The 22,234-nt window shown below is 46.5% G+C and overlaps 1 protein-coding gene across 7 annotated transcripts in view; it reads left to right on the top strand.

Annotated features, from left to right (window-relative positions):
• Nucleotides 1-4,004: 4,004 nt before the first annotated feature.
• The window catches only part of Tln2 (talin 2), a 404,430-nt gene continuing 386,200 nt past the window's right edge, over nt 4,005-22,234 (top strand). For 5 of the 7 annotated variants that reach the window (XM_087199034.1, XM_087199037.1, XM_013076181.3 and 2 more), the window contains exon 1: nt 4,028-4,140. The gene's annotated coding sequence lies outside the window, so the exon portion shown is untranslated. Of the gene's footprint in view, nt 4,141-22,234 lie in introns of all 7 variants that reach the window. The other 2 variants (XM_013076183.3, XM_021237120.2) reach the window with 1 other exon arrangement.

Raw genomic sequence — 22,234 nt, forward strand, 5'->3', positions numbered from 1 at the left:
TGGGTGTTTCAAGGAAGCCCAAGAAAATATTTTAATATGGCACAGAATATGATTTTATAAACAAAAGTAGAATAAAACATTTGGTGGAGCTTCTTTTTTCTCTTCAATATGGATATAGTTGGGCTTGCTCAGTTAGGAAAACCCAGCAACTGTGACTCCAAACAGGCACAGACAGGGAGTCAGGAGAATAAGGCTAGGAGAGGTGGAGTAGGGAGGAGTCTCTGCATCTGGCTCTTTGGCATCAGCAACATTTAATCTGGTAATTACAGGTCTCATTGCGGAAAAAAAGTAGGATTTGTTGTTGTTGTTGACTTAAAGATATAATTATTGAAGTTATTTGGAAATGATCTTTTATTTACTTTCTCAAATATTCCATTCTTTATTCATACAAAATGTACAGGTGTGTGTGTGTGTGTGTGTGTGTGTTGTGTGTTACTGTGGATGAACCCAAGGGCTTTTCACTAACATCCTCACCTCTTTTTAAGTTTTGAGACAAGGTCTCACTAAATTGTACATGCAGGATTCAAACTTTTGATCCTCCTGTCTCAGTTACCCAAGTGCTAGGAATGAATATAGTCCTCTACTGCTTTTTTTTGGTACCGGGGATAGAACTCGGGTCCTTGCCCTTCCGAGGACCACTGAGCTAGATCCCCGGCCCGGTACTGCTATTTTTGTTCACAATATTTTGCATTTTGCTCACAATATATTTATTTTCAATTAGGATCTGCTCAGCGGAAACAGGAACATATTTAAAGGCTTGAGAAACATCTTAGAGACAGTTAGCTTTATTTAAGGTTCTAGATACTTTAAGGTAAACTATCACCAGTATGTTTTCCTCTTCTGGGTGGAGACAATCTCCAAAATGTTAACATTGTTAAAATAAGTTAGATTCTTTTTTTTTTTTTTTTTTTTTTGAGAGGTCTCACTATGTAACCCAGGGTGGCCTTAAATTCAAGGTGATCCTCCTGCCTCAGCCTCAAGAGTGCTGGGGTCACAGGTGTGTGCCTCCGCTCCAGACTTTACATTCTTTTTTTGTTATTCTGCAGTGAACCATATGCTGTGAATTACTAGTAAAGCCTGAGGCTACTAACAGTTGACTCTAATTTAGAAATAGTGTAGTGGTGCTCATCTACAATCCCAGTACTCTGGGAAGCTGAGGCAGGAGGACTGCAGTCTGGCAACTTCTCAACTCAGCAAGATCCTGTGTCAAAAACAAAAACAAACAAACAAAAAAACCTCACAAAAATAACAAAAAAAGGCTGAAGATGTAGCTCAGTGAAAAGGCCCTGGGCCTAGTACCCAGTATCACAAAATAAAATTTGAAAACAAACAAACAAACAAAGAAATAACTACATTCTCAGGTTTAGGGGTGGAGTCTCAATTTAAGAGGAGCTACTATAGGTTACTGATAAAATCAATTTTACATCTATTGGGAAGTTGTTCAAAAATATACGATTAGTCATTGAATGGTTAGCTGATTTTTCTAAAGAAACAGTAAATGGTTTTGAAGTCATGAGTGGTTACAGAAACTGAGGTACTGTAAAATGAACTGTTCAAAGTCTATCGATTTGAAGTCAGGACAGTCATAGCAAAGAACTCTGGGATTGTTGTTCTTTCTCACTAGGGAAAAGCTGGTCTCAGAGAGCCACTGAATACTGCTAATTGGAACCATAATGTGTAGGTATTCAGACACCTCCACCCCACTGCTCTGAATATTTTAAGATTTAGTTGTTATTTTGAAAAGAGTAAAGTTCCTGAACTAAACCAAATCTAACTTTACAATGCAGCATCCTGGTGTTGGGCCGTGGGCTGAAGGGAAGTCAGGTCAGGTGAGGTTCCCCAAGAAAAGAATACGCATGGAGCAGACTTTACAAAGCAGGAACCAAACTTTAATTTCCAGCACAGAATTTATAGCAGTTATCAGCTTTTCTGAGACACAGTAAGACAACAGCTGCGAGACCTTGCATAGCTCTGTGGTACATGTGTGGTCATTCATGCTGATTTATTATTATAACAAAGTCTGTCATGCACCTGTGCTAAATGACAGAGTTGTGTCCTTGGGTGCCCTCAAGAGCCCTCAGACACCTGGGCTTTGACACATCAGCCAGTGGCCTGGTACACTTGGTATTATGTTGACAGCCTAAGAGGAGAGAGAATATTTCAGGAACTAGCCAGGGGCAGCATAAAAATATGGCATTTTTATGAAACAGCCAGGCTCTCTCTCTCTCTGACACAAATGCACACAAGAGCCTTGCTCTTGTGGAGCTTATTTTATAATTTTGAGTAGCATCTCACAGTAGGTAGTGGAAATGTGGGCATACTTTGGGGAAGGATGGGTTAAAGGATGGCAAATTTTGAAAACCAGGTTGGGGGAAAAAGCAGTGATTTTGAGACGCTCAACAGGGAGCCATTGGGCCCTGTGAACTAGGAAGTGGGAGAAAATGACTTTAGTTGCAACCAACTTTTCCTTTTTGATGAGCTTCTTATGTAACCCTGGCACTTGAACTACAAAAATATGGTTGCTATATGTCAGTAAACCAAGGGACAATTCAATGAGATTACCAGGCTTTTACTGGTAAACATCCCCCGAGCTGACTGGCTGCCACCACTAGTCATTGTCAGGCTGGTCAATGTTTAAGAAAGTGAACACAAGAATTTTACCTGTGCAATTAGTCTGTGCCTTGCAACTTTTAGGACTTGATCAAATGTAAGTAATTGATTCATTGATTGTGCCTTTTTGACTTAAAAGTTTATTCTCTACAAAGAGAACACATTACAAAGTTGTACTCTGAGATTATAAGGATCTCTGAGGTCATAATCAATTGAGTTAATTAGTTCTTTTCTTCCCCAGAATTGAGGATTGAACCCAAGGAGTCCTGAGCTATACCTCTAGCCCTTTTTATTTTTCAAGAAAAAGTCTTACTAAATTGCCAGGCTAGCCTTGAACTTGTGATCCTCCTGTCTCAGCTTCAGGGGCACATGGGATTACAGGCAGAGATCAGGGGCTCATCAGTCTTGATGAGGGCCGAGTGTTCTTACAGAACGTGTAGTCTTCTCCAGTGTCCCAGAAGACTGCTTCAAGATAGTTTCAATTTATAAAATCAACTCGCTCTTGTATTTATAGTGCAGCAGTTTCAAACACTAGAAGTCTGAGTAACTGAAGAGATGCGCTACGTATTTCTGGAGAAGAGTCTATACTGGTCGTTCTGTATTGAGAAGAAAAAAGTTCTTAATTTTTCCCCTGAAAATACAAAAATAATGTGTTTCTTACAGAAACACGAGACAGTAGAACTAAGCAGAAAGAGAAAAACCACAATCCCACCAATCCCTGAGAGACGGAGTGAGCATGATGGTCTTTATTCGTCCAATCTTTCTGCCTGTATTTAAAAACTGGATCACACGTCACGTACTTTGTTATTAGACTCCTGTTCCCTTAATAACCTTCACATACGTTCCGCGTCATCTCACAGCATTTCCCAGACTGTAAACCGAAGGGGCAAAGTGCATAACTGATTTATTCAGGGCATGGCAGGAGGCAGGACATTTTTATTAATTTAGTACAACACATCCCTCCTGCCACCCATTCCTCTAGTCGTTTCCCGAATCCTTCAGCGACTTCTGACCAGGGGGTTTCGGTGTCATCGAGCTGCCGCCCCGGGGGCCCGGCCACCTGCGTCGCTGCAGCAGGACTTCGCCGCCCCCAGGTCCCGGGGTGGGACAGGACCGGCACCTCGCTTCCTCAAGACCCGGCCGGAGCCGAAGAAGGCAACCTGCGGACTCGGGCCCGCCCGCGCCCCCAACCCCTTTCCTCAGCGGAGCCTCTCGCACCGCGCCGCGGGGAACAAACCCGGGGGACCAAACCCGGGGGACCCCAGAACGTCAGTGTACTCGGCCCCCGGGAGCTGAGGGGCGCCGAGCCCACCCCGGCGCGCAGTCCCCGAGTGATGACGCGTTTCCTGCGCCCCCAGCGCTCGGGGCCGTGCGCGCGCGCGCTCGCCCTCGGCTCTAGTTCCGCGCCCAGAGCCGGCGGCGGCGGCGGCGGAGCTGAGCGGCGGCCGGGCGCGCGGGGGGGGGGGGCGGGGGGACGCGGGCTGCACCCCGGGCAGACGCTCTGCAATGAGACAGTAAATGCATCCCCCGGTAAGGCGCACGGCTCGCTCGGGTTTCCTTCTTCCTACAGCTGCGCGCACGCTGCATGAATTTCGCGTGTCTTTTCCCTCCTCTCTCCATAAGGAAAATGTGGGTGGTTTTTTCCTCCCTTTTGCATCTCGTGAGCGATGTCAATGCAGAAAAAAACCTGCGAAGCTCCCAGATTTCATGTTCTAGGAGAGCTTTTTGCAGGAAAATAAAAATAAATGGAAATGAATGCACCTGCCCATTGCACACATGGGTGTCTCACGCCGCGCTCGACCCGGGCGCCGCGCCTGGCAGGGATTCGCTCGCAGCTGGCGCCCGGGGCGCATTCCTGGCGGCGGGCAGCGGGTCCTCTCGGGGGCTCCCGCCGGGCTTCCGGTAACCGGGCTCTGAGGAGCGGCGCCGGGCACGGAGTGTCCCCTCGACCCCGCCGGGCCCCGCGCCCCGGAGTTGGCGAGGGCGGAGCGGCTTCATTCCAGCACTGGCCGCCGCGACTCCAGCGCCACTTTCCGAACAAGTCTCCGTCGCGGCGCGGGGCTGCTCCTCCGTCGGGGCTCGGACCCGTCGACCCCGCGCTGCCCTCTCCTCCCAGTCAGCCCCCTGGCGATGCGGGCAGCGCTGGCGGCGCGCGCGGGGTGGGGGTGGGGGGCTTGCCTTCCCCGGCTGCGCGAGCCGCTGTTCCGCGCCCTCGGGGAGCCGGAGGGACCCGAGAACGGGTCGGTGGGGATCTCCGAGGAGCCGCGACCGAGGGCGCCATGTTTCCAGTGGGTCCGGGCCCCTGAGGGGCGCCGCAGGCAGAGGGAGCCTGGAGTCGTGCAGCGGGGGGCGGGAGCGGTTGTCGCCGGGAAAGTTTGCGCGCCGAGGTCGGTGCGGAGGCTGCGGTCCCCGCCAGGGCGCGCGCGCGGCTGCCGCGTGTCGCGGGACACGGGGCCGAGAGTCGCGATCCGGGACCCAACTCCTGTGTCCCTGCCGGCTCTGTCCCGCCGGGACGTGGCGGCCACGCTCAGAGGCGCTGGGAACACGCCCCCCTCCCCGCCGCCTCCAGACCGTGCGCAGCTTTTGCAGCGCGTCCCGGCGCCGGGCTCGCGGGCATGATCGCGGGGCGTCAGGCTCACTCCGTGCGCGGGAGGAAGCGCCCTGGGTTGCGCATCCTGGCGAGGGCCTGGCCATGGCGACTGTGTTCTCGGCTCTCACCGTGATGCCAGCTAGCGGAGTCAAGAAAAAGGAGGCGGCGGCGGGGGGGGGGGTGTTTCCAGAAGTTGGGGCTTCAGGGGGCCCTGGAGAAACTTGCATTCCTCCTGCGGGGGAAGAGCCAGAGCCAGGATGATTTGGGCAAAGGAAGCGGGGCCAGAATCGCTGACGCTGGTTGTGAACCTGAACCCGTGGTTATTTCCAGAGAGGAGAGAGGAATGAGCTGGAGTAGTGTTGTCAAAGACGCAAAGACAAGAGGGTGGGGAGGCTACCCCAGAGGAGCGGACCCCTCAGATACACGCAAATTCTAAGCACCCTGGTGCCATGAGTGGCCCCTTTGCTTGTCCCTGGGCATGCTGAGTGGTGGCGTTTGTCACCTTACACGTGCTACTCGCCCCTCTCCAAAGCTGGGTCCCAGGAGTCGGGTGTCGGGGAATCTGTGGAATCTTTACTTTTGTAGATAGATTGGGACCTCTGCGTGCTGAAGGGGCTGGAGAGGGCGTGTTTGTCGATGTACTATCAGCTGAGTGCCAGAATGTGCAAGCTCTTCTCTCTCTCTCTCCTTCTCTCCTTCCTTCCTTCCTTCCTTCCTTCCTTCCTTCCTTCCTTCCTTCCTTCCTTCCTTCATGAAACTTTGAGTCTTCATCATTGGAGAGTGTGGGAAGGATTTAAAAATTCTGGGGTGTGTTGGGTGTGTTTGACGGCAAAGTCTTCTCCGAGATGTGCCCAGAGATGTTAGGCGTCAAGCTCCTTCTTCATTCATTTCATTAAGCGTCTCCAATATGACTGTCACCCGTTGAATCTCCAAGATTGTAGAATCTTTCATGGCTCCCTTGGCACGTCTTGGCAAAAGCTGAGGTAGGGTGGTGGGTGTGGCGGGTGGCCTTGAGAGAGGAGGAAAACCTCTCTGTACTGGGGATTGAACTAGGGCTTTCACACTGGTCTACGTCCTCAGCCCTTTTAAAAATGTTTATTTTGGGGACAGGGATCTCACCAAGTCACTTACGTTGCCCAGGGTGGGCTTGAAATTGCTATCTTCCTGCCTCAGCCTCCCAGAGTATTGGGGTCATAGGCATGGGCCACCACACTCAGTTCTTTTGTTGTTGTTTTTTGGGTACTGGGGATCGAACTCAGGACCTTGCACTTGTTGTTTGGAGACAGGGTCTTGCTACATAGCACAGGCTGGCCTCGGAACTCTTGGCTTGGTGATCTTCTTGCCTCAGTCTCCTGAGGAATGCGATCACAGGCATGCACCACCACATCTGGCTTTTTTTTTTTTTTTAAATTGAGCATTAGAATAGTGGAAAACACCAAGGCAACATTTCTCCAAAATTAGCATAGCTAATTTAGGAGAGAAATTAGTTGCAGAAAACCTCCATCTCTTTTGTGAAATTTCTAGTCTTAGACAAGGTGATATAAGGGAGCACATAAACATAGGGTTCTTAAAACTGTTCCCCTCTCTTTGTATCCACTTTCTTTTATCTACAAAATACTCAGGAATTGTCAGTCTGTATTTTAGGCATCAATGTTGCACTTTTACCTCCAAAGGGAAAGTTAACTTGTAAAAACTTGACCCTTCTGAGTATGAGTACAGGCATACTTAGTGCAGGCAAAGGCTACAGATGTGTTTTGAATGCATCTTCTGCCAACTGCTTGTTCAGGTTTTTTTCAAAGTCTGTTCCCTGAGTGTGTCTATGTTATTTTCTACTCCAGGTTCTTTCTTTTCTATCCGTAAGTTACACTGATTCCCCTTTACCCCACCCTTCCATGCTTTCATCCCATCATTAGTTCCCAAGGGGAGTTAAGGGTGGTTTTCGGTGGGGAAAAATGTAAATTTTTTTAATCAAATGCTCAGAAAAAAATCTGCATACCTAAAAATATGTCTATTCATTTATCACTGTACTTTACAAATACACATATGCCATACGTATTTGTGTGCATGTGTTAAAGATTATATAATTAACTTAAAAGAGAAGTTAGGTTGCAAACCCTCCAATCTTCATTCCCAGGTTCATTATCCTAATATTGTTATGCTTCTCAGCAATGTGTTATCAACTATGCTTTGTTGCCTCTTGCTTGATTCTTATTATCATAGCTTCATGGCTTGATCAAAGTTTCTGTATTTTTTTCCTCACTATTAAGATTTTGTAACTTCAAAAGGTTAGAAATGCCTATGCATTTTGGAAAGATGCCTGGCAGTTTACGAAGCTGTGTGGCATGTTTGTGTGTGTTCTGTGGCAAGACTCTTGGTCCAGTGTCTCCAATTTGTGACTTGTGACACTATTACTCCAGAACTTTTGAGTCATAATGTGTTCCTGGGGATTTGGGGTGGTGCTTGGCAAATTCAGGAAGTACTAAAAAAGTTAAATAATTCAAAAACAGTTTTATTGGGTACAAAAAACAAAAACACTTTAAAGACCAGAAGAAAAATATATACAGGCCAGAATTATATCCTAATGTACCCAACTGGTGCCTTTTTAATTACAGTACTTTCCCCCCAGAACTTTTTAATCCTATTGCTTTTATATTTAATAAGAAGACTAGTTAAAACATAAGCCAAACAGAACTATTACAAATAATGGGATAAATGGTGCGTATAACTAGATGTTTTCCCTAAAGTTAAAAGAGTTAATCTGAACCCTGCCAAATTCCCCTGCAACCTTCTCTCCCCTTAACACCCTAATAAGCTCCAATTTTGAAAGGTAAAAAAGTCTTGGAGGGAGGCAGGGGAAAAAAAACAAAACAAAAAAGAAACAAATGCTTAGGGTAGGCCTGTCTTGTTGGTTGACCATCCTAGCAACCTTTGGCTGAGTGGCAGGTGCCATTTGAATGGCATCTGGTGGACAAGGCTGAGTACAAAATGCTTTGGTTGTGTGGGCCTTGATTTATGGGTCTCCCAGAGCTGTGAATTGGGGCTGGGCTCATTTGCTGCTCATTTCACAATGGATTTTTAGTCAGTGCCAAGACCATGGCTTTGTTTTTCTCTTTACCAACAATTTAATTTTGGCCAATCTGATGCTGTTCTGAAAATGTGGAACAAGTAACAAACATTTGTATTTCCTTTTTACTCTTCTAGCTGCAGTTTTAACAAAATTTTGTATGCCCAGCAAATGTTCTTGAGGGATTAGGATGTCCCTGTGCTCAGACGTCCCTGGCCTCACCCCACACATTGTGTCCCTAGAGTGTGATACTCTTGTACTCTGTGTATCTGCTGGATTGGGAGGGGCCATGATTAAAGGATATGTGAACCAGGAACAATAGATGAGCAAACATGAGAAGGTTCTCAGCCTAATAAAGAGATGGAAATTTAAAAACAAAGTAGTAGTAGTTTTTGTACAAAGGGCACATCTTGTAAAGTTTGGTAACATCCCCTGTTAAATGTTGTGGGACAAGTCTCAGAGTCTGTGGTGGATATGTGAATTGTGCCCTTAGGGAGGGGTGAGGGCTTCTCTGAAAGCTCACCACCTGCACGGCTGAGCACCGTGGCCGTGTGACCAGCAGTCTCACATTCTGTCCCACAGTTGGAGTCCTGTTGAACAAAAATAAAAACATTGGCACGTAAGGATGTGTGTGAGGATTTTTTTTCCTCAGTACTGGAGATTGAACCCAAGCCTTGCATGTGCTAGGCAAGCTGTCTGCCACTGAACCAGAACCCCAGCCGAATGCCTGAGGATGTTTACTATGAGATTATTACATTAAATAAAACAGAATGTCTGCCAGTAGGATGAGTAAAATAGAGTACATGCATTGTATAGATTACCTTGTGAGGGGTGACCATGATATGTTAAATAAAAATTACAGGTGAAATAAAAGCTAACTGCAGAGTATTTTGTAGTTTGCAGAGTATTATGTAGTTTGATCCTATTTCTGATTTAAAACGAAGAGGCCCTGCATGTATGACCTTGGGGAAAGATGTGGAAGGACACATTAAACTCAGTATTGTTTAAAATTGGCAATGGGGAGATCACTAACCTCCATATACACCTCCAGACAGTTTAAAAAATTATTCTGTTAATGAATAAATAGGAAAATCAACAGATACCATTTTGGAGACAGGTTGAAAAATAATCACACTTACTTTCTCTGATGCCTTCTGTAGCCATCTCTTATTTCTTTGGAAATTTTCAGTTAATTACCTTCTAAAATTCTGAGATTTCCCAACTTGTAGCAGAGCATGTGATCCTCAGTGGGAAGGAGACCTTCAGGCAAAGCTGTTTTCCCCTACCTTGAGGAGAGGAGGGGAAAGAGGAGCTAGACCAGCTTTCAGCCAGGCTCAGCCTTCTGTGCCTTGACCTTCAGCAAGCACACCTGAGGGAAGGAAGTGGCGGCCCTGGAGAACTCTCCCTGAATAGCAGCTGACCTCTTCACACCTGTCTCCTACCTGAGGCCCAGAGGGGTGCTTGCTGGCCGCTTGAACCCTGGTCTCCTTCCACTGGCCCTGGCTTAGCTGATTGCTCCCTCTGTTCCACTTTTCAACCCCGCCTCTTCCTGTGGTTTCTGAATCTTCATGGAAGGGGTGAATTCGTGGCACTTAAAGTGGGAACCAAACTTTCCAGAGTGGTGGAACCTCTAACTACAGTTTTCAAAGTACATATACCCTGTGACCCTGTTGGGGGAACATCCAGAATGTCAACCCAGAGGAAGCCCTGGCTGTGCAGTTTAAAAATTGTACTTGAGATTAGATTGTTGGCTTTCAAATTTAAATGCATCAGAATCAAGCCTATGGCTTGGTAAAACCCAGGTTGTCGGGCTGCACTTTCAGGTTCTGTAAGGCATGGGTCTAATAAGTCGCATTTTAAACATGTTCTCAGGTGAGACAGATGTTGCTAGATGGGGTCTATGTGTGAGAAACACTCCTGAGAGGAACTGGATCCCTCTGAGTTTGCGGATCATGTGATTTCCAGCCTGACCTTTATCTTGTTATGGATGAAAGTTAGAATCTCAATCAAGGCAAGTTGATTGTGTCTCCAAGGTAGAAAAAAAATAAATATTTGTGCTACTTTACTCGTCTGTTTTTTGAGAATTTGATGTTTTATAGATAGGTATGAGTTTAAGCCACAGTAAAAGTTAAAGTGTTGCTTTAAATGTTCTGAAATGTATTCTCACGAGAAAGAGGAGAAGGCTATTAAGAGATGGATTCTTATTTTTTCCCCATTGTACGTATAAATCCAAGATTCGGTGCTATCGATTTTTTAAAGGATTGGCTACCCGTGAGGGGATATTGAAAATGAAATGGTGAACAGATGATAACAGTGACTTAACCTGTGTTGGAATCAGATGATTGGTGCAATTTTTGGAGGAAATTAAGTGTAACAGCTATTAACCTCAAGTGTTTATTACAGTGCTACTGAAGGACTTACGGTTCTAACAATGCTCATCAGCCCCTCTTAAGTGGCTTGGCTGTCCTCTGGGACCTTTACTTGTCCCGAATCCTTGATAGACTTGGATGACCCTCCCCCAGCCCAGCTCATGAGGAGGGTTCCCCCAGAGCCTTGTCTCCTCACTAGTTCGAATTCTAAAATTCTTTAGCGGATGAACCCTTGTTCTGATTTTAGCCACTTGGCTTTAGAGCCTTTTATTCTTTTTCTGATGATTTCACATGTAAGTTAGAAGCAAAGTACAATTGATAATGATAATGAGATAAAAGAGAGAAAGTCAGCTGGGAGGGAGATTTTCATGGAGGGGGTTGTATATAAGGGATCAGGCTTTGTAGGATGGGATTCTTCTGCAGCGTTCCCTGTCCTGGCACCAGGTCAGGGATAAAGGACCACTTATCATGGTTCTCTGGGTCACCTTGCTTCATTCTGCAAGAGTGTTAGCCTCTGGCCCACAGTCCCTTCTCCATTTGTCTTAGTGACTCGGACAGCTATTTAGATTGTCCACCCAGCTTCCAGCTCCTCTGGCTCTCTTGATCAGCTCTCAGTTATCTTTTCCTCTCTCCTACTTGGGCCATACCCCTCTGCAGTTGCCACTGATTCTTGGAGGCTTTGTCACCAGAGATACTGTCTAGAGATTTTATCGACTGTCACTACTTGGTGGGGAGAGAGATGCTGAGAAATGTTTAGAGTGCACGTGACAGTCCCCACAGCAAAGAGTTACACGGTCCAAAGTGTCAGAAACCTCACCCTTGTTATCTTTGAAGTTTTTCCTAATCTCAATACATCTTTTGTGGACCCCGTGCAGGCACATAAAGCTGAAACAAACGTTTCACCTAATGGAATTTACCTGATGAGGTACAGTGTTTTCTCATTCTACTTCCTTCTGTTTAAAAAAAAAAGAAAAAAGAAAAAAGATGACACGCATGTCCACTAAATTGCTTTCACCGCCTTCTCTACCTGCAAGAGTCATGGTGTAGATGTTATTACCAAGAACTGCATCTCCAGCAAAACATTGATAAGCATCCCAGCCTGACCTCACCTTGTCTTTCGTGGGCTTCCCTGTAGTCCTCGTTTCTATTTCTACAAACCCTACACGGTGTTGGACCTGGTGGCCCTTCCTTTTCATTATCACCCTTTTCTCGGCCACATTCTGTTCCCAGCTTGGGTCCCTGCCCTTTCTCCCTTTCCCGAGAATACCGTGCTCTTGGTTAAGCCCACCCTGTTCACCCTGCTACTTCCTGGCTGATGTTCCTGGCTGGAGAAACACGCAGTTCTGCCTTCTCTTGCTTTTTATCCACCACTCTCAAGGGGGCTCCTGGCCCTGCCAGTCCACTGTGCTGTAGCTGCACATCACTCCAGCTGATGGCTTGGCTTGTGTCACTGAGGAAAGATGCAATGGGAAACTAGGTTCCTCATCTTCCCATATGGAGTCTGCTAACCCTGCAGCATTCTGAACACTGCCTCCCGTTCCCTCTTGGCTTTCACCGTGTGGTGTCCCCTTTCCCTCCTGCAGCACCACCGTCCACTCTGCTGGTTAGTCCCTGGCAGATGCACACTGTGGCATCTTGGTTTTAGGGAAGAAGCAGTGCAGCAGCAGCAGCAGCAAAGTTCCTTTGACTCCCTGTCCTGTTCTGCTGCTGCTCTCTCATTTCTCTGCTCCCCCTCTGTAGCAGATATTTTTGAAAGGATTGTCATACTCCTTGACACCTTCCCCACCCTATTCTGTCTTTGGTGAACCCAGTCAATTCTGGCATTTGCCCTCCCCTTCACTGAAATGACACTGCTACAGGTACCGGTGGCGTCTGTGCTACCAAGTCGGGGGCCAACTCTTAGTGACCTTCTGCAGCATCCCATGGCTTTTAACTAGCTGATTGCCCACTTTCCTCTGGCTTCCAGGTCACAACTCTCGCCTGGTTCTCCCTTCATCCCCAGCTGCTCCAGCTCTCTGTCCGGACCACGTCTTCCTAGCTTCTGGAATCGGCACCTTCACTGCCACCCTGGCATCTCCTGGATGCACTCTCAGCCTCTTCCTCTCTTGCCTTCTCATCATTTAGCATTCTGTGATACTCCATACCTGACTCGTTTACTGTCCATCTCATAGCATCTGGAACAAATGCTGCAGAAGGGACAGCGCTCCTGCCCCGGATCCCCGAGTGCCTAAAACAGTGCATGTACCTACTGAGTCCTTAACAGAAAATGCTGACAAATAATTGATGAAAGAATGTTGACCTTGGATAAGGAGTAATAGTAATAAACCTTTTCCAGGTTGGTGCTAAGAGGAGCGTAACGCTGAGAAGGAAAAGCAGCCAGTGTGTCTTGGTGCAACAGTTTTAGGTCACATGCTGAGAATGAGGGCTCAGGTATCGAATTCTCCAAGCACATCCTCATGAAATACTTGCTGAGTGATAGGAGGCTCCTGCAGTGGACAGCTAGCCGAGACAAATGGTCACCCTTCTCAGTTTTATCTCTGAAGAGGGGCACTTAAGCAGTCTACTTACTTGGTAACTTTTGTCGCTGGGTTGAAGACGATGAATTGCCTTGTCTGAAGTGTCTGTCGTTGACCTTAGTGTTCTAGTGAGTCACTCGTCCCCAGAGTCCACTTGAGCACATGGAGACTTGTCGTTCTGCGCTTCTGGGCTCCCTGAGGAGTGAATTCTTTTGGATGGGTAGGGCTGCTTGGTGGCCCCTCCCACATTTCTCTCTCAGCACCCAGGCTGAAGGGCCCCAAAGGTTGGCATATTTAAATGGAAACTCTCTTCCTGTTCGCACTGCTCCGAGACAGCCCGCTTAATGACTTGGCACCTGTGTCCAGGCCCTGCTTAATGCACGAGCAGTCTTCCTGGGTTTGAGAGGTTACGTAGAGGGGACTTTAAGAGGCTTAATTTTCTCCTTCACAAGCTGAACACTTGTCACTTGGGGGACCCTCCCCCAAGGGTTAGAGGAGCTCCCCCTTAGGTAAGGTGTCAGCCGAGGGAGGCAGGCAGAGGAGCAGCCACAGGCAGCTGGGTTTACTCCAGAGAAGACAAACCAAATGTCTTTGTGGGACATCTTTGCATGGTTCAAGAAAGTTTATTTTTATTACCTTAAAAAAAAGAAAGGGGAGGCTGAATAATGGTTCTAGGTCACCCTGTCCCTTTGACAAGTAAAGAATGAAGGCCCAGAAGAATGTGACACTTGGGAAAGCTGGCACTGACCTCAGTTTCCTAGTCATGACAAGCGCTTTCTCCTTGTCATGGGTTGTGCTGTTGGACCCTGGGAATCCCCAGGGAAGCTGATTAGAAGCTCTGGTTCCTAAACCAAGCCTGACTCACTGAACTGGATCTCTGGCTGGGAAGGGCAGGGAATCGTCCCTAGGGAGGCTCTTAGAGAGGTACCCTGAGGAGGGCCAGGAAGGTATAGGCAGCTAGAGGCCTGGGGACAGATCCCCTGCAGGACACAAACCTGCTATCCTCATATACTTGACAGACCTGGCACCTTTTGGATGTAGGACAACATCTCCGCTGCTCAGAGTTTGCTCCTGGCTGCCCTGCACACACACACACACACACACACACACACACACACACACTGGTTACAAAGTAAGACCCTGTAGGGTTCCATTTTTAATGCATATAGAAAGGGCTTTTTATTTTCTCTGGGGAAATTTAATTTCTGGGCATATTTCCAATGTGTTTTGCCCTACTTCTGTGAGAAGAGCTGCATTCAATTTGAGAAAGTCACCTCCTTGAGGGCTTTTATGATTAGGGTCTCTGGGTGAGAGCTGAGGGTGGCATTGGATAGGGTCTGGATCTAACCAGCTCTCAGCCAGGCTGGTGGTATGAGCTGCTTTAGCAGGAGGAAAAAGGATGTGAGCTCACTGGGTAGGGGTGGTTGGTTTTTGACAGCTGTGAAGGATGACAGATGATTTGGTTGTTCTTGCTGGTGAACCTGGGGATCTCATGGTGCTCCCACCTTGTGACAGTGGAACACCCTAGAGACTGCACAGTGGAGCCCTCTGCCCCGAACTGGCCTCCTGATGATCTCATAAGGTGTTTTATCTGGAGCTTTGTGAGCATACTGATGAGGGTATCGGAAGCAGCAGGTGCCGCATGTCCCTCCCAGAGGGACAGAGGCACTTGTTTCTTGAATCAGAAGCTGACAGGTTGTATTAGTTTGCTAGGGCTGCTATAACAAAGTTCTGCAAACTAGGTAATTTAAAAAACAAACAAATTGATTGTCATAATCCTAGAAGCCAGGAGTCCAAGACCAGGGGGTTGGTTCCTCCTGGGGACCCTGATGGGCAATCTGCTCCAGGCCTCTCTGCTTGGCTGGTACCTGGCCTTCCTCTCCCTGTCTCTTGACATTGTCCTCCCTCTGCCCTATTATGTCTGTTTCTCTCTCCTGTTTCTTTTCCCCTTTTTATAAGCTACCAGTCATATCGGATTAGGGTCACTCTGATGACCTCATTTCAACTTGATATCTCTGTGGGGACCCTCTGTCCAGATAAGGTCACATTCCATGGTACAAAGGAATAGGACTTCGACATACGGGGTTGGGGGACTCGGTTCAACTCATACCTAACACAGATTGTCAGACTGACTTCCTATCAGTATTGAAGTCTGACATGGAATGCTTGTTAGGGAATTTTAGTTTCAGACTAAGGGCTTCCACTCCTTAATTGTGAGATTGTGTGCTTGCTGGTTCTGTTGGCCTCTCCTTGCCACTTGATATTTTGCCAAGGCCTTGGGCATTGGTTGCCATCATAACCCCGAGAGGCAGGCGTTGTTATTACTACTTTAGGAAGCAAAGTTTACACGATGAATGCCAGGTAAGTTTAACTCAAGCTCAGATCTCCATTTTTCGCTTAACATCAGTGAGTCTCAAACTTTGACATGCTTAAGGAACTCTGGGGAAACTTATTAAAAATACAGATTTGAGAGGCCTAGTAGAATAGTTATCAATCAGAAGCAGAGGCTACAACTAAAGAATCTGTGTTTTTATTGTTTGTCCTATGCAGTCAAAAATGGAAGACCTACTATAGCCCTCCACCAGCAACATAATATTTCAAGGAAAAGCCCTCCACCACATTCCCATTTGACTTTTGCTAGCGGGCTTGCATAGGAGCCATGGGAGACACTCTGAAAGGCACTCACTGGAATCAGGGGGGCATTATAAGCTGAAGACCCAAGAGACTGGTGTCTTGTGCATTGCCGCTGCCACTGTACTGATGGGCAGGTCCTGAGCTCTTTGGCAGCCCAGGCCATGTAATGGAAATTCCATCCTTAGGGCACGAAAGATAGTCTGGCTCGAACTTTCCGGGCTCCACAGATGCACCCCCCACCAGGGGGTGGAGGTAGATTGGGAGGATGCAGTCACAAATCAACACTGCCTGGTTTGCCAAAGCCAGAGAAAACCAGCAAGAGGACAAAGCTAGGAAAATCATCATAGTAAGTATTTGTTGTTACAAAATATATTTGTATTAACTAGAATGTGCCAGATTCATGTGGATAAATTTCTAAAAAATTTTTATTGGTCCATGTTTACAGTACATAATGTTTCCATTCCTTGTTTGGAGTTGGTACATGGACATAACACATCTTAATCCTTTTTTCATCTCCTTTCCCTCCCTTCCTTCCATCTCTTGCTCCCTTTTCCATGGGAGAAAGATCTGTATTCCTATTTCCTATATATCTTATATTTTGCTCTTTATTTATATTTTGGGTTTTTATTTTTTATTTTTATTTTTTGCAGTACCGGGTATCCAACTGAGGACCTTGCACTTGTGAGGCAGGAGCGGTGCCACTGAGCTAAATCCCTGCACCTATTTTGGGTTTTTAAAATCTGGGTAGATAGGCCCCAGACTCAGATATTTTCTCCTAGCCCACTTAAGGTGGACCCCAAATATTCTGAGTTGCTGGTCCAGGGACCACAATAAGAGCAGGCAGCCCACAAGTGGTGAACTCATGTCACCGTGTAGTCCATCTGTAGGTATTACAGTGACAGTCTCTCTGAACAACGAGAACATTTTGAAGTCTTGACCATTTCCTGTACTTTGTGGTCCACATTCAAGACCAAGGTCCAAGTTATTCACCATCTTGACTTGACTTTAGTGATTATATAACAAGATATGCAGTGTTTTAGCTGGTAGTGTTTTTTAGTATATGTGCTGCCGAAGCGGGCACAAGCGGTATGTTTTTTGAAGTCCTTCAATCCCCACCATTGGAATTTTCTGGGATCAAGGTTAAGCATTGTAGCTGCCCAACCCGAGATTCAATTTGGTAGGTTTGTATGGGGGGCCTAGGAATCTGTAGTTTTCTTGATGAGAATTCTATTAGGTCTACTGAAGCTTGAGTGCTGCTGAACTAGCTAGGGCTTGGAAATCACTTCATCTTTTTACCAGAAGCCAGGCACACAACCAGGGCTATCAACCTTGTTAGATTGTATGTAGCGGCATTTATTACCATTATGGATGGGACTTGTAATGCTCTTGTCTAGTTTGAAGCTACCAGGACTGCATTCTGCAGTCATTTTAAAGATTGCTGGGTTTCTCTTTAAATAATCACTCCCCCTCACATCTTTACATAAGCTCGTGCAATTCATTTAAGATGTCTTAAAAAGTTATGTTCTTTGCCCAGGTAAATTCCTTTGGAACACTGATAATATGTGAACTCTATTAAAGATTTTTGGAGTTAATTCAAGGCAGCTTTATGGTTTTAAAACTGCACAGGTGGTTAAAATGACCTTTGGTGTAAATATGTTTGTATTCTTGAGCTCTGTGTGCACATTAAAAACAAGAAATGGTTTAACAGTTCCTATGGGAAGAGGCGGGCCAGGCAGAGGGACTCCGCACTCTTAGAGAGGGAGATTCAGTTGCATTGGCCAGTACAGTAGAGCTTGGTAGTCTGTGCTGCCTGCCTTGCAGAAGTTGCTGTAAATTGATTCCCTCCCTCCCCCACCAAGATTTCCAGTTGTGTTCTCCCTTCTGGCAGAATAGAGACCTGCACTTTTAGAAATAGGAGTCAAAATAAGTTTTGTGTCATTGTATCGTGTATGCCAAGTCCCTTTATAAAATGTATTCTTGAAAAGTTACAGGTAAATAAACTAAGTTGCAAGCAGGATCTGCGTGGTCTGCTAGGATTGATAGAGCTATATACTTAAAAAGGAGGAATTTTACTGTGTTTAATTACATCTCACTAAATCTGACTCTAAACAAATGTGTCAGGGGAACTCGCCAATTTAGACCTACTTTTTGTGAATTAGTTTGCAGAATAGATTCCCTTTGTGAATCCAGTGTCCTCCCCTCGTGGGACCCTCTGGTCCATGCTTGTTTGGAAACTGTTCTGTGTGTGTTGTGTCCTGTGTGCCCTTAGTGCTGGGAGGTGGGGAGTGGAGCTGACTCAGGGCTGCTGAGGAGTGGGCTCACCTCACATTCATTACTCTTTTTGGTTTTTTGGGGGGGTAATACTGGAGAGGGAACCTAAGGGTGCTCTGTCATTGAGCTATATTCCAGCCCCTTTTACTTATTTATTTTGAGACAAGGTGTTGCTAAGTTGCCTGGGCTGCATTCAAACTCCTGGTCCTCCTGACTCAGTCTCCTCCACAGGTGGGGTTGCAGGCATGTACCACCGCACCCTGCTCAGCCATTATCCTGAATCGGTTTCTTAGCACCACATGTGGTGCACAGTGGGCGTTCCCAAAGATCAGGGGATGAATTAAGTCTAATGAATATGCATGAAGCAACCGAGGTTCAGAGAGGCCAAGTGGTTTGTCCAGATGAGATGTAGGATAGAAGAGTACTCAGTCTTCTGCCTCCCACGCTAGTGTTCCCCTCTCTGCATTCTCCAGCTTGGGTCTTGTAAGTTTGTATTTTAATACGTTGGGGCTCTTTTCAACTATGGGACACCTGTGGCTTTGTGATGGTTTTGGAGGCAGCCTGTTCTTGTGGAGGATTCCTGGCTTTGGAGTCATTCATCAGTTTTGCCAGTCTTCTTCTGGATGTCACAGTGACTGAAATAAAACAGATCTGACCCCTGCCCTCGTGGACTGCTCGGTCTGGAAGGATGTGCATGGACAGAGGTATTAAACTGGAAGAGGGATGTGTGTTAACAAGGGGTTGCGTGCTTGCTCATGTGGGAACCTACCAAAATGGCCACTCTTTAAAGTGCCACCTTGGGCAAGTCACCTACCCTCTGCAAGCCTCAGGGCCTTAATCAGTAATGTATCCCTTGGGAAAGAATTGTTGCAAGGTTTCAGTAGCTGATGGACAGCTGTGAAGCAGACTCTGCATGCTTCTGGACGTACACAATTAGCTGTAATTTCTTAAAACGGGCAAGTGGATATGTGTGGTTTTGTTTGTTTATTTGTTTTGCCTCTGCCCTACATTGGGCCCTTGTAGGCAACCTCAGGACAGGAGTTTGGTGCCTTTCTCCTCTCTTTTGGGTCATGTTAAGAGTGATGTGTTTGAGGGCCATGCTGGTTGGTTTTGCTCATTCACTGACAGCTGAGTCTGAGGTTGGCTCAGAGCTCTTTAGCCAGGGCTGAGTCACGGTCACAGGTGAGCAGAGACAGTAAGGTATGCCGAACAGTCTGTCATTTTCCAAGGGTGCCAGGACTTGGAAAAGTTGCTCTGCAAGTACTCTGCAGGGTCCCAGAGTCATTGGGCCATTGGGAGTTTCTAACTGAAGAGAACAATGGAAAGGAGGTGAGGACTCCTGCAGGCTGTATGGGAGCTTAGAAGGAGGAAGGTGGGGAAGCTGCTTGAGGGGTTCTCAACTTCCCCCCTTGTAAGCCTTGCCTGAGAACTTGTTAGGTTTACAGCCAGCCGGGCCTGCCCTGGTGTATCTAACAACTACCCCATGTGAGTCTCACCAGCACAAGTGGGAAACTCTGCATTAGCGCATCCATCTCTTTGACCTTGCTATTTAATTTAAGGTTGATCTGTGGACTGGAACATAGCATCAATGGGGAACTTGTCTGGAGTGCAGAATCTCATGTTCCACCCAGACTGCTGATAAGAATATGCTATCTCATCAGATCTTTGTACATAATAAATTTGGGGCAGGGCTTGCCTGAGGGCATCAGTATCCCAAACTGGGCAGGTGGTTATAATAAGGTCGATAACCTCCTCTGAAGACCTTGAAGGGATGATAGCCCAGGGGTTTGAACTCACATTTCTGGTTCTTAATTGTGTGGTCTGCCTACATCTGGCCCTGTGGTTCTTGCTGTCACATAGGATCCATTTCCAAGTCTGATGGCAAACCCTTTACTACATTCCTGCTGATGTTGCTTCTGGAAGAATGATGCCCAGGGACAGGAGAGCATATTGTTATGCAGGGCTGGGTAGGACCACCCAAGTGTGTCATAATTCCTGGCACTCATGATACATCAGGACCCCTTGTGGTCGTCCCTGGGAGAAGGCTTAGATCCACATGTCAAAGCCTGCAATTTTGAGCACTTGGCGACTTCTGGGGGTTTGCGTCATATCAGTGGTGGGTCCCTGGAAGAGTTGTTTCATTCCCATCCAAGGACATGATTAGATAGAGTATGGCTTTTCTAATGCTCCTCCAGACTCTTAAATCCTCCTTCTCCAAGCACAATGTCAGAGAAATTACCTTGTGAGGCACTTGCCAAATGGCTTGAAATAAGCGTCCGTGCACATACATTTCTGAAAAGACAACTAGAAGCTTATTTGAGGAACTAAAGGCCTGCTGTGCTAGACATTAGTCGGAGAGAGCTCAGTGGCAATTTGGGAAATTCTCCCAGGGGCTTTTTCTCATTGCAGCCCTTGCTCAGAGAGGCTGAAGTGGAGAAGTGGAGAGACCGAGAGACCGCCAGGGTTGGGACCATGGAGAATGAGGGAGGAGGGGAAGAGGGAGCAGTTTGTACCATAGAGATGTCAGCAATGCCCTGTCTCCTCCAAGGAGAATTGGAATCTTTGGAGATAAAATCGGGCAGAAGGGGGAAGGTCATTATAAATTCAGCGACTCTTGAGTCATGTTACTGGTTAGCACTGGTGTCCTGGCCTGGAAAGCTGTTTAGAAAACTGAGCCCAAGTGGGGTTAGGGCTCTGTCCAGGGTCATGCTGTGGGGTAGGGACACGACCAGAACAGAATCCAGGGAACTTAATTAGCCCCATGCGCTGCCCCTGGTTCTCTGTTGCCTTCCTTCTGGGATGGAAGATGCTAAGAATATAAAATTACAGTGATTGCATCCAGATGTGTTGACCTGAGCCCCCTTTAAAGCTAACATTGCAAGATTTTTTTTTTTAATGAAATAGAATATTTTAATCTGGTTTCATTTGCTAGTTCACCTTGGATACATGGGATAAAGATCAAGGAAGAAAAAATTCCTACCCAGTAAATATCTCCATTGTTGGGGATGCTACAGCAGGCTATTTCTCTTGGCTTCAGGCCCCAGACAAAGTGGCTTGAGGGACACAGGGCAGGGGAACCTCTGCCTGGAAGTGGCAGTGTTTGTGTTCAGAGTTGGGGAAGGATTTGCATTCTATTGCCAGGGTCCACAGGGACAGGTGCGTATTAAGTTTTCAAAATTAAAATGTAGGAGGGCTGAAACCTGACTGATTCTTTCAGCCTGAGTAAGGGATCTGAAATGATTGTGATGCAGAGATGATGAAATGCCAGATGACTGGAGCAGGAAATCCCAAGCCTGTATGTTTTGGTTGCACAGTTTAGCAATACACCGCCCGCTGTCTTGGTTAAAAATGGCTTAATGCGTATGCTCCTTTTGTTTTGTTTACTAGCTTGAGTTTTGAGGGCCGAAACCCAGCGCTTCGTTTCTTTGATGGTACAAGGGCCTGTTAAATGATTAGAGGGTCCCTCTGCAGAGGTCAGGGCAGAATGCCTTAGGAAGTTGGACGTGAGGTAAAGACCAAGTACACTGAATTTTGATGTCCTTCCACGTAGTGTTGACCGTGTTCACCACTCCATTACAGCTTCTCAGTCATAATCCATTCTGACTGAACTCAGTAAAGTATTCATAAAATTTGTCGAGAAATTAACGCCTCTGTAGCTGAGGTTTCTGTATCATTGGATTCAACCAATCAGCTTGAGAACATTTGAAAAAAAAGTTCATCTGTGTCGAACATGTACTGGCTTTTCTAGTCCTTATTCCCTAAACAATACAGTGTAATAACAATTTACATAACATTTACACTTCATTAGAGAGCATAAGTAATCATAGGTGATTTAAAGTATATTGGGAGGATGTGTAGGTTATATGCAAATACTGTGTTATTTTATATAAAAGACTGAGTATCTGCTGATTTTGCTATCTGCCAGGGTCTTGGAACTCATCCCCTTCAAATACCGAGGGACGGCTCTATAGTACCAGCAAGTAGTCAGTCGTGGCAGAGGTTTCATTTGAGTTGAAAATGGTGTGTGTATGCACCCATGTATATTTTGTGTGTGGAGGGTGCCATGCTTTGATCTCAGTGGTGGAATACAAGTGTTCTGGGGGAATTTGGTTTGAGAACCACTGGGTTTGACCTTCTCCCTCAGGCCAGTAAGAAGCTGGGCTTGGCAGCTGTAGCATTC

This window comes from Heterocephalus glaber, unplaced genomic scaffold (genome assembly GCF_053883595.1).
Source record: "Heterocephalus glaber isolate CG9 unplaced genomic scaffold, H.glaber_assembly_v1.0 deba00001689, whole genome shotgun sequence".
Classification (NCBI taxonomy): Eukaryota; Metazoa; Chordata; class Mammalia; order Rodentia; family Bathyergidae; genus Heterocephalus; species Heterocephalus glaber.